Source organism: Panthera tigris, chromosome B2 (genome assembly GCF_018350195.1).
Source record: "Panthera tigris isolate Pti1 chromosome B2, P.tigris_Pti1_mat1.1, whole genome shotgun sequence".
In the NCBI taxonomy this organism is placed as follows: Eukaryota; Metazoa; Chordata; class Mammalia; order Carnivora; family Felidae; genus Panthera; species Panthera tigris.
The window spans coordinates 72,436,550-72,446,497 of record NC_056664.1 but is presented as its reverse complement, the minus strand read 5'-3'; the positions used below and the strand labels follow the sequence as shown (position 1 = coordinate 72,446,497).

At 36.3% G+C, this 9,948-nt stretch overlaps 1 pseudogene; it reads right to left on the bottom strand.

Annotated features, from left to right (window-relative positions):
• Positions 1–7,694: 7,694 nt before the first annotated feature.
• Positions 7,695–8,638, bottom strand: LOC102961976 (annotated as a pseudogene).
• Positions 8,639–9,948: the final 1,310 nt, after the last annotated feature.

Here is a 9,948-nt window from a genome sequence, read left to right as displayed (position 1 = left end):
AATTCCAATTTACTATATTCTGGCAAGACAATTATTATTTAAATTATAAATATTGTTTTATATAATTTTCATTAGCTCATCTATTTACCTCTGTCGATTATTTTTCTGTTCTATCTCCTAGGGATAAACATGGGTGAGTTATAATTAATTTTCTGATCTTTTCCTCAAGCACTTCCTCTGAATTAAATACTTAACCTTTTGTCAACTTGGGACAATAGTTGTTTAACAAATGTTAATTTACTGTCTCTCCAACCTCAGTTTAGTTATGCAAATAAATACAAAAGGCTTAAACTAATCGTGCTTCCCAGTTTAGGTCAGGGAATTTTGGTTCCTTGTTTTAACATCAACAAAAAGGTGTGTTGCTAAAAGATACTCCCACTGAAATAAAGGACAGCAGGTTTCTGAGAAGGCACTGGGAGCCCTAAAGTGACCTGAGGACAAAATATATCTGGCATTTGGCTATCCCAGAGAGCTATTTCCACCTACTTTTAAAGCTCTGAGCCAGACCATACTTACATTCTTAATTAATGCCTTTGTGTTTTCCCTACAGCTGTCTGTACAACACAGCTTTGGGGCCCTCTGTTCCTTGGCAGGAATATGGCCTTTATGAAGAAAGTCAACTTCAGCATGCTCTGAAGGCAACACAAACGTCAACTTCATAGGGGATGCACTGCCAACCAAATCAAAGGCTTTAAAAGAAATTTAGCCATGATATTGGCTCTGCCAATGCTTCCCACATCCCTGTCTCACAGAGTGCATTGATTCTCCACAGATTCTTCACTATTGGCCTAAATAAAGAGCTCATGAGGAGGCAGAAGCTGTGAACCATCTCAACAGCCCAAAAAGACTTTCATCCCAAGAGGGGATAAATCCAGCCCATGTAGTGTCACATAACTGAACATGTGTGTGAACATACTATATTTTGCTTAACCAGGAAGGAATTATCAAAAGGTAGTGTATATTCTACATTTAGTAAATATGAATATATGATTAATTTGATGTTTAAATTGTATTCTCCATATATAGCATGATTTTATAGATTCCTTGGTAGTGTCCAGCTACATATATTACCAGATTTTGTGTCAGTATATCAACAGACAGCTAAAATGCCTCTCTGATAGTTATTAGGGATCTCCTGGAAGTGAAATATTAATAAAAGAAGTGTTTTGTCTCTACGACACGGCCATAATAAGCAGCGTTTGGGGGAGCATCACAACATGCTTCTTCCCTCTATTTTATCCCACAATACCACAACTTTCAAATCTAAACACCAATTGCTTTTCTCTACTCCTGGAAAGGGCAGGAATTACACTGCTATGTTATAAAACTTTGTACCAATTTATACAAAAATAAATTAAAATCAAAGAAAAAGTCTAATTGGCACCTACAATGAGATCTAACATTGTACTAGTACATTGTGCTTCTTGTTTCCCAAATATTTTATTCATTTATACTTCAGCAGTAAGCCCAATTGTGTCCAATGTCTAGGGATTAGAAGTAGGTTGTAAACCCTTATTAATTCCCAGGGGACATGATATTGAATCAAACATTTCATCTACATGATGTTTTTTGAACTTTATTTAGAGGCATGCAGTGCATTACAAAGGATAAAATTTGTCTTGGTGTGAGAGAAACTGTCTCTGAAACTATAAGATCTGACATTTTACTTCTAACTTTTTCTTTGATCTCTTTGCTTTTTGCAGAAGTAACACTGTCCTTAAGGAATGAGAGTTGGGTTTTTTTGGTCTGTTTGGGGTGTGTGTGTGTGTGTGTGTGTGTGTGTTTTGCTTAGCACTTTATACTTACCTAGTTCAGAAGGCTTAGAGGAGATGGTAAGTAGGAGCACTTAGATTCCTAATTTGGCCTAACAGGATATCAGAACATAAATAGAAAAAAGATACATTTAAACATCTTCAGAGTTACATATTTTGTAGATTTGGTTACATATAAAACAACTATCTACCAGGTATAAACATTCAAAGGCACAAACAAAAACATAGAGAAAAATTAGGATAATGATAAATTAGGCAATATAGTTCAGGAGATCAAAAATATATATGTATATTTAGGTATATATTAAAACTTCATATTTCACCCATACAAATGATAGTTGCACCATAAGAACTCCTTCCTCTCTGTAATTTATATATGTTCTACTAACTGAATAGTAGTAGTTTTTTGCTTTTTGCTTTTTTAGAGAGAGAAAGATCCCGAGTAGGGGAGAGGAGCAAAGGGAGGAAGAGATGGAATCTTAAGCAGGCTCCATGCTCAGCGTGGAGCTCATCATGGGGCTTGATCCCATAGCCTTGGGATCATGACCTGAGCCAAAATTAAGAGGTGGACACCCAACTGACTGAGACACTCAGGTGCCCCTGAACAGTAGTAGTTCTTGCTCTGAGTTGTTCTGATGGTTCCAAATTTTGTTTCCAAAAATATGTCAGTGAACCTTAGTCCTTAATCTATTATAAAATTGATTAATTAGAGCTTATATTAAAAAAATGCTTTCTTAAAGTGAGTTTACTGCAATTATCCATTCTATCTATGCTTTTGATTACCATACTTTATATTTTACAAGCCCTTACTCAGAAGACTATGGGATACTTGATATACCAAATAATTACTTCTTACAGCAATTTTTAATGGTTGGAAAATATACGCTTTTGAACTGGAAAATTAAAAACATAAATCCAGCCCCATTATTTAATAACGAAATGCCATCAGGAAATGTTACTATTTAATCTGTTTAGGCCTATTTCCTCATGTGTTAAAGGGGTTGTAGAGAATAAAGGGAGCAATACTACATATTGATACTGTCTCCACAACATTAATTCTGCCTATTCCTAGGTGTCCTGCCATATGCCCTTGGAAGTGATGCTGAGTCGGCCATCAGTTTGAGGAATGGAAATCTTGTTTCTCTGTCAGTATTATGGCTTTCAATAACCTCTTCCCAAACTAATCTGCATATGGTTCTCCTTCCTTTAACTACAGATATTGGTTCAAGTGATTCAATTCAGGCCACATAGATATAGGTGGAAATTTTCTGGAAGCTGTGGGTGAAAAAAAAATGGCAGTGGAGAGATTTCTCTTTGCATTTTTCTTCCACATGTTGGGGTACACAAGTGTGAAACCTGGAAGTGTTGCAGCCATTTTGCCACCATGAAGTGTCAACTTTATGCTAACATTGACACTATGGGGCAAGCAGAGAAACAAAGAGAAATTGTGTCTTTAGTGTCATCATTTGAGTCACAAAATCAAACCAACCCCAAAGACTGTCCTAATTTCTACACTTTTAAAGTGTGCGTAAAGACTTTCATTTGCTTTTTTTTTTTTTTTTTTTTGCTTTTGCTCTTACTATTGTTTTTGCTATTGTTTTCCTACTTTCAACAGGGAGAGGAGTAACTGCTAAAAAGGGATGTCTGCACCAAGATGTACTTTACTTATTTTCCAAATTTTAGAAGGCAATGTGTTTCATTTTGCATTCTGAAAAAAAAAAGTGGTTTTTTTTTTGGTTCTGTTTTATTTTAATACTGTCCTTATTGTGTGTTCTCCCATGTCCTCTCTCTACTTTGCCCCATCTTGTTTGCTGCCCTAGAAGACTCACCTTTTTGGAACATATTAGGTGTACCTGGGTGGTGCCTGGGTGGCTCAGTCAGTTAAGCATCTGACTCTTGATTTCGGCTCAGGTCATGATCTCACGGTTAATGAGTTTGAGCACTGTATGGGGCTCTGCACTGACAGTGCAGATCCTGCTTGGGATTCTTCGTCTCTCTCTCTCTCTGCCCCTCCTGCACACTATCTCTCTCAAAATAAATAAATAAACTTAAAAAAAAATTCACCCACATCCCCTGGCTTCTGTTGGGTTTAGAAAGGCCAGCAGGAGATTAAAGGAAGGGAGAAGGTCAGGGTATTTTTTGCTCTGGGCTTCCCCCACTAAGCATTTGCAGTGAGCTGAACGTGTCCTTCCACTGAAGACCACGGAGGAGTCTACAAAACTATCTGCTTCAGAGACCCAAGAACTCTGTGCTTCCCTTGTTCCCTTGTCCTAGGAGTGGTAAAAACTTAGATGCTATTATGCTGTATTACTGGGCTTCTTCTGTTCTACAAACTTGATATATTTGCAAATGAATCCCATGTGAGTGTGCCTCAAATTATCTCTTTGAGTATATCATCTGGTTCTCATTGGAGTCCTGACTGATATGTGATTCAAATCCGATAACATAGTATTAACAGAACTATTCTGTGGTCTGTCTGTTCTACCCAAGTCCATAACATTAGAGTGGAGGTCTTTTTGGTAAAATTCTTTGTGTGACATAATCAAGTTCTCTTTCATTAAAGAGAGAAGCTGTTATGATGCATTTCAAACTACCACCAGATTAGGTTGATTTTGTCTTTTCATCAAATTTGATGGTCCTCCTCAGCTGTGCTCATATTGAATATATGCCAAAAATTGGCCATTATAGCTACTCAATAAGCATTCGATAATAATGGAACATATTTTCAGGGCTACACATTATGTGAACAACTATGTCATTGTGGAGAAAATCCTGGGATATAAGCCGCTTTGTATCAAGGCTTTCAAAGATGTGAAAAGAATTATCTCATGCTATGAGGATTTCAATAATGGCTTTAAATTATAGCAAGTTGGTACAGTCCTGGTCCTAATGCAGTAGGAATAGAAGACCCAAAACTGCATTCCACCTTCTAAATAGAGCAATTACTTTCAGTCCCCTGAGGCTGTTGGTACATGAGCTCTAAACAACCTGATTTTGCATGCACATAACTTAATGTGGCAGTCCAGAAATTATAGAAATGCCTAATTCCACTATGGCTTATCAGGGTGTGAGTGATCAGGGGGGATTCGTTTTAAATGCTTGTTTTTTAGACTTAAAATGACCATTAATCGCTACCGATCTGAATGGACATCCTAAATCCACATTACTTTTCTTTATACTATAAACTTCCTTGGTAAAACATTTCTTTTGTCTATCTTGTGAATAATTACAAACACAATCAAATCTTTCTGTTTCTCATTTAACAGCTTATGTATGTGGACACACATGGATTTCGTGTTATGAGAACTGCGATTATCACTTGTCCAAAATTTTCTAACTCGGATGATTAATAAGGCACTTGAGATGTGATTTCATTTAGGTTTTACTAAGCATGACAGTGTAACTGTGATTCTTATCCAAAGTATTTCTTCTTCTCTAAACTGGAAATAAAGCAAAATAATAAAAAGAGTAAGAGTATTTGATGACAAAGTTGTGATAGGGGTAGGAAAGAAGAAAGAAAACTGGTAAAGTTCCACAATTCTTCTAATCTGAACTATTAGAGGAAATTTGAGGAGGAAAAGGTTTAGGAATAAAGTACTCTATTATCCTTAATATTTGAAAATCTTTACTACTGTCACTGCAATAATTAGGCCCATTTTTGTTCCTCATACCCCTTCTACCTCTAATTTATTTCTCCAAGGATTCAGAAACTAAGGAAGGGAGATCAAATGGCAAGAATTTCCATGAGGAGATCAAAACAATGGTGACTGGTCTGGTCCCTTCTGTGTGCAGTTACAGCCAGATTATTTTCTAGAGGAATTGAATTTTCCTTAAATATCAATGATAAACTGACTCAAGTGTGGGTTTGAGCTCAGTAAATATTAATTCAAAATTCTCATAAGTCATTTTAAAATTACTTAATTTATCACTTTTTTACAAATCAAATGGAGACTAGGAAGAAGTTATTTTTAAAATTCTACATATGATGTATTTCAACCCATTTTAAAATAAATTAAGCTTCATGTCATTAAATGATTTAGTCATTTAATCCATAATAATGTAGTCTATATATATAAAGTATATAAATTAAATTAGTATCTTACATTCTACATCAAAGCTATTCATCTAATAGTGTAAAATATTTTATAACACCTAATGGTATAAAATATTTTACATATGCTGCCAAAAGCTATTTTAATAAAATTTTTTTAATATGCATTATATACTAATTTAGGTATATTTATAAATATTTTTACTTTTATATAATGAAAGCTAATCAAATACAGTTATTATTTTTAAGAACTTACTATGTGTGCTTTTTCTCTATTAGTACTGAGATGGTATTTAGGCCCAAGAAAACATCAGTGATTGACATTTTTCATAGTTTAAATTAAAATTCCCTCTGTTAAGTGCAATCCCCCCCCAAATAAAAGAAAATATTTGTCAAACCTAACTTTATAAACCTTTAATGAATCTCTTACTAAATCTCTTTAAACACATCTAGAAATCAAACACTTAGAGATAACATGTAATAGCACTTTGCTGAATAATGTCTTTTTTAAAAAGTCTGGGTAAGGATTTTAAGAGCTTCAGTATAATAATTAAAGTAATTATATGCATGAATTAAAATGTACTAGTATTCACAAATATAATATGTTGAAATGTTAATTTACTGATTTAAACTAACTGAATCTACTTTCAATTGTTAGCCATTTTAGCAGCCTGTAAAAGCTTAAAAAGCAATTTTAATAAAAAAGTATCACTATTTGTTATTTAATTCACAAAATTTTCAAAGATTGAAATATTGTGCGCTTCATTTATTGTGTGGAAAGGGTAGAAGAAACGCTTTTCTCTGTTTTGAATCTCTAAAGTTTATGTTCAGCCTGCAATCGTGGAGTCTTTATTTAAAAATCTAAAAATTTAAAAATGCATGATCATGAGTAAATAAATAGATACAATTAGCTGGTACAAATTGGTAAAGATAATAATTTATGATATATTCAATGAATCATAGAAAGTTTTTATTTTTCCCCGATCTATAATTTTATCTGATACCATAATTCAATTCTGATACATTGCATAGGATGTACCAACAATCATGTTGATAAACAAATAATCTCCAGGACTTCCTTGGGTGACCTTTTTGATGGTAAAAGTTACAACACATTAACTGACACTTCCAACTACACCAAGGTTTGTGGAGACAGTGGCTTCTGTGCCCAAGCGGGTTGCAAATAAATTTCAAATGAAACCTGGCATGACCCTGAAGGAATTCTAACCTTACACTGTTGTGATAGTTTACCAAGATGGCTTCAGAGTAGAGTAACTTTACACAGCACATTAAAAAAAAGTGTATATAGGGGCGCCTGGGTGGCTCAGTCGGTTAAGCGTCCGACTTCGGCTCAGGTCATGATCTCACGGTCCGTGAGTTCGAGCCCCGCTTGGGCTCTGTGCTGACAGCTCAGAGCCTGGAGCCTGTTTCAGATTCTGTGTCTCCCTCTCTCTCTGCCCCTCCCCTGTTCATGCTCTGTCTCTCTCTGTCTCAAAAATAAAAAAAAAAAATTAAAAAAATGTTTAAAAAGATTAAAAAAAATAAAAAAATAAAAAAAGTGTACACACACACACACAGTTAGCAATCAACAGCATGGGTGGGTGCAAAAAAAAAATTCTACATTAAAACCTTTGTTGGAATGTTCTACACTTCCCACAGAATAGAAAATAAAATAACCTTTTATACAATGAATCACAGTGACACTCCTCGAGTTTTTTGCCCATACACATTGTCCAAAACATGTCTTCTTTGTAGCAGCTAGGCCCTGGCAGCACTGTGCTTGGCTGAGTTCACAAATCTGTTGTAACCTGTAGCTTCCCTGTCACTTCTCTGGCTCTTCTTTCCTGCTAAGCTTTGTTTCCTGGCAGTAATTAAAACCTTCTGCTACTGCCATAGCTATTGCTGCTGCTGGAACTGCCATAGCCACCTTGGTTTCGTGGTTTGGCAAAATATTGGCCTCCACCACCACAGGGACCAGAGCTTCTCCCTCCAAAATTTCCTCCTTTCAATGGGTCCCAAATTTGAAGTTTGATTGTTGTCATTACCAAAATTATTATGGCTTCTGCCACCTCCAAAGTTGCTTCCATCATTACCAAATCCATTATGGTCATCCCTACTGCCACCAAAGCCACCTTGTCCACCGAAACTGAAGTTTCCTCCATGACCAAAGTTGTCATTCACATCAAAAACACCTCCATGACCCATCATCAAAGTTTCTAGAACCACTTTGACCTCTTCAGCTGGATGAAGCACTGGCCATATCTTGCTTAGAAACAGCTCTCCTTACTTCACTGTTGCAGCCATTCACAGTATGGTATTTTTGAATGACAGCCTTGTCTATGGAGTCACGGTCATCAAATGTTACAAAAGCAAAGCCTCTATTTTTGATGCTGCCTCAGTCAGTCATGATTTCAATCACTTCAATTTTCTCATATTGTTCAAAATCATCTCTTAGATGTTCTTCAGTGTCTTCTCTAATGCCACCAACAAAAGTCTTTTTCACAGTTAAGTGGGCACCAGGTCTTTGAGAATCTTCTCTCGAGACAGCCCTCTTTGGTTCTACAACTCTTCCACCCACCTTCTGTGGCCTTGCATTCATGGCTGCATCCATCTCCACCGCAGTGGCACGCATCACAAACCCAAAGGCTCTGAGCCGCTTGCTGTTTGGATCTCTCATTTTACCACATCATCCATAAGACTTCCCCATTGCTCAAAATGGCCCCCCCAGACTCTCATTCATTGTTTCAAAGTTCAAACCTCCAATGAAGAACTTCAGCAACTGTTCAGACTCTTTAGGAGACTCTGACTTAGTCATGACAGCAGTGGGAGGAGACACTTTAACAATGCTTACTCTGCAGCGTCCGTGGGCAGAAAGCAAACCGTAGAAAGTTATTAAAGTGAACTTCAAGACTATGATGATGGAACGTCTGATGCCAAGATTCTAATGGGTCAGATATTGGTGTTGATAGTGTTTAAAACTTTGAAAGCCAAATTTGAGCATTTTGAGAAAAGAAAGACTTTGAAAGTTTGCAACATAGGCTGTACGGCAACATATTCCTAAAAAGTCTGAAAAATCTATATAATTCACTTATTCACTTTCCTCCAAATATCTGCTAAATACAAACATTTCCTCTTCAATATTTCAACATGTGCTAAAATCACCTGTGGCTATAAAACTCTTTACTGCATAAGCCTTCCAAGCTTGGACATTATCTAATTTAGAATATCATTCTTTATCTTTGCCTTCCTGAAATTGTGATTCATTGTCTATTTGTCAGCACTCTGCAAATTAAACGGAATAAGCTAAATCATTCAGTTTCTACATTTTCTTCCAGCCTAACAATTTTCAATTTCTTTCAACACATTTCATGTGGTACTTTTTTTGAGTCCCTCGATCTTCCAGCTATCTGTTTCTGGAAAAGATCGTCATATCAACTTTCGTGTTACAATATGTTACCCCAAACTGCAGGTATGACCTGACCTGACAAGAATAAGATCATCATTTTTTATGAAAAACATTTCATTATGTAAAACAAACATTAGTGTAGGCTGCAGTGGCATGTTTACTAGGCACTGAGGGACAAATATAGTGTGAACATTACCAATTATTTCTAAAAAGTAGAGTGACACAAAATATGAACTAATAATATGAACTAATCAGATAAGGCAGAGCTCCTCTCGTTTTTTTCTTCTTTAAGATTTTATTTTTTAGAGCAGTTTTAGGTTCACGGTAAAATTGAGAGGAAGGTACAGAGATTTCTCATATGCCCACCCACATACATGCACAGTCTCCCCCATTATCAACATCCCCCAGCAGAGTACATTTGTTACAACCGATGAGCCTACACTGACACATCATAATCATCCAAAGCTCATAGTTTACATGGGGTTCATTCTTTTTTTGTTCTTTACTGTCTTTTTAAATTTATTTTTGAGAGAGAGAGAGACAGACAGACAGAACATGAGTAGGGGAGAGGCAGAGAGAGGGATACACAGAATCTGAAGCAGGCTCCAGGCTCTGAGCTGTCAGCACAGAGCCCAAAGTGGGGCTGGAAACCATGAACCATGAGATCATGACCTTAGCTGAAGTCAGACACTTAAATGACTGAACCACCCAGGCGCCCC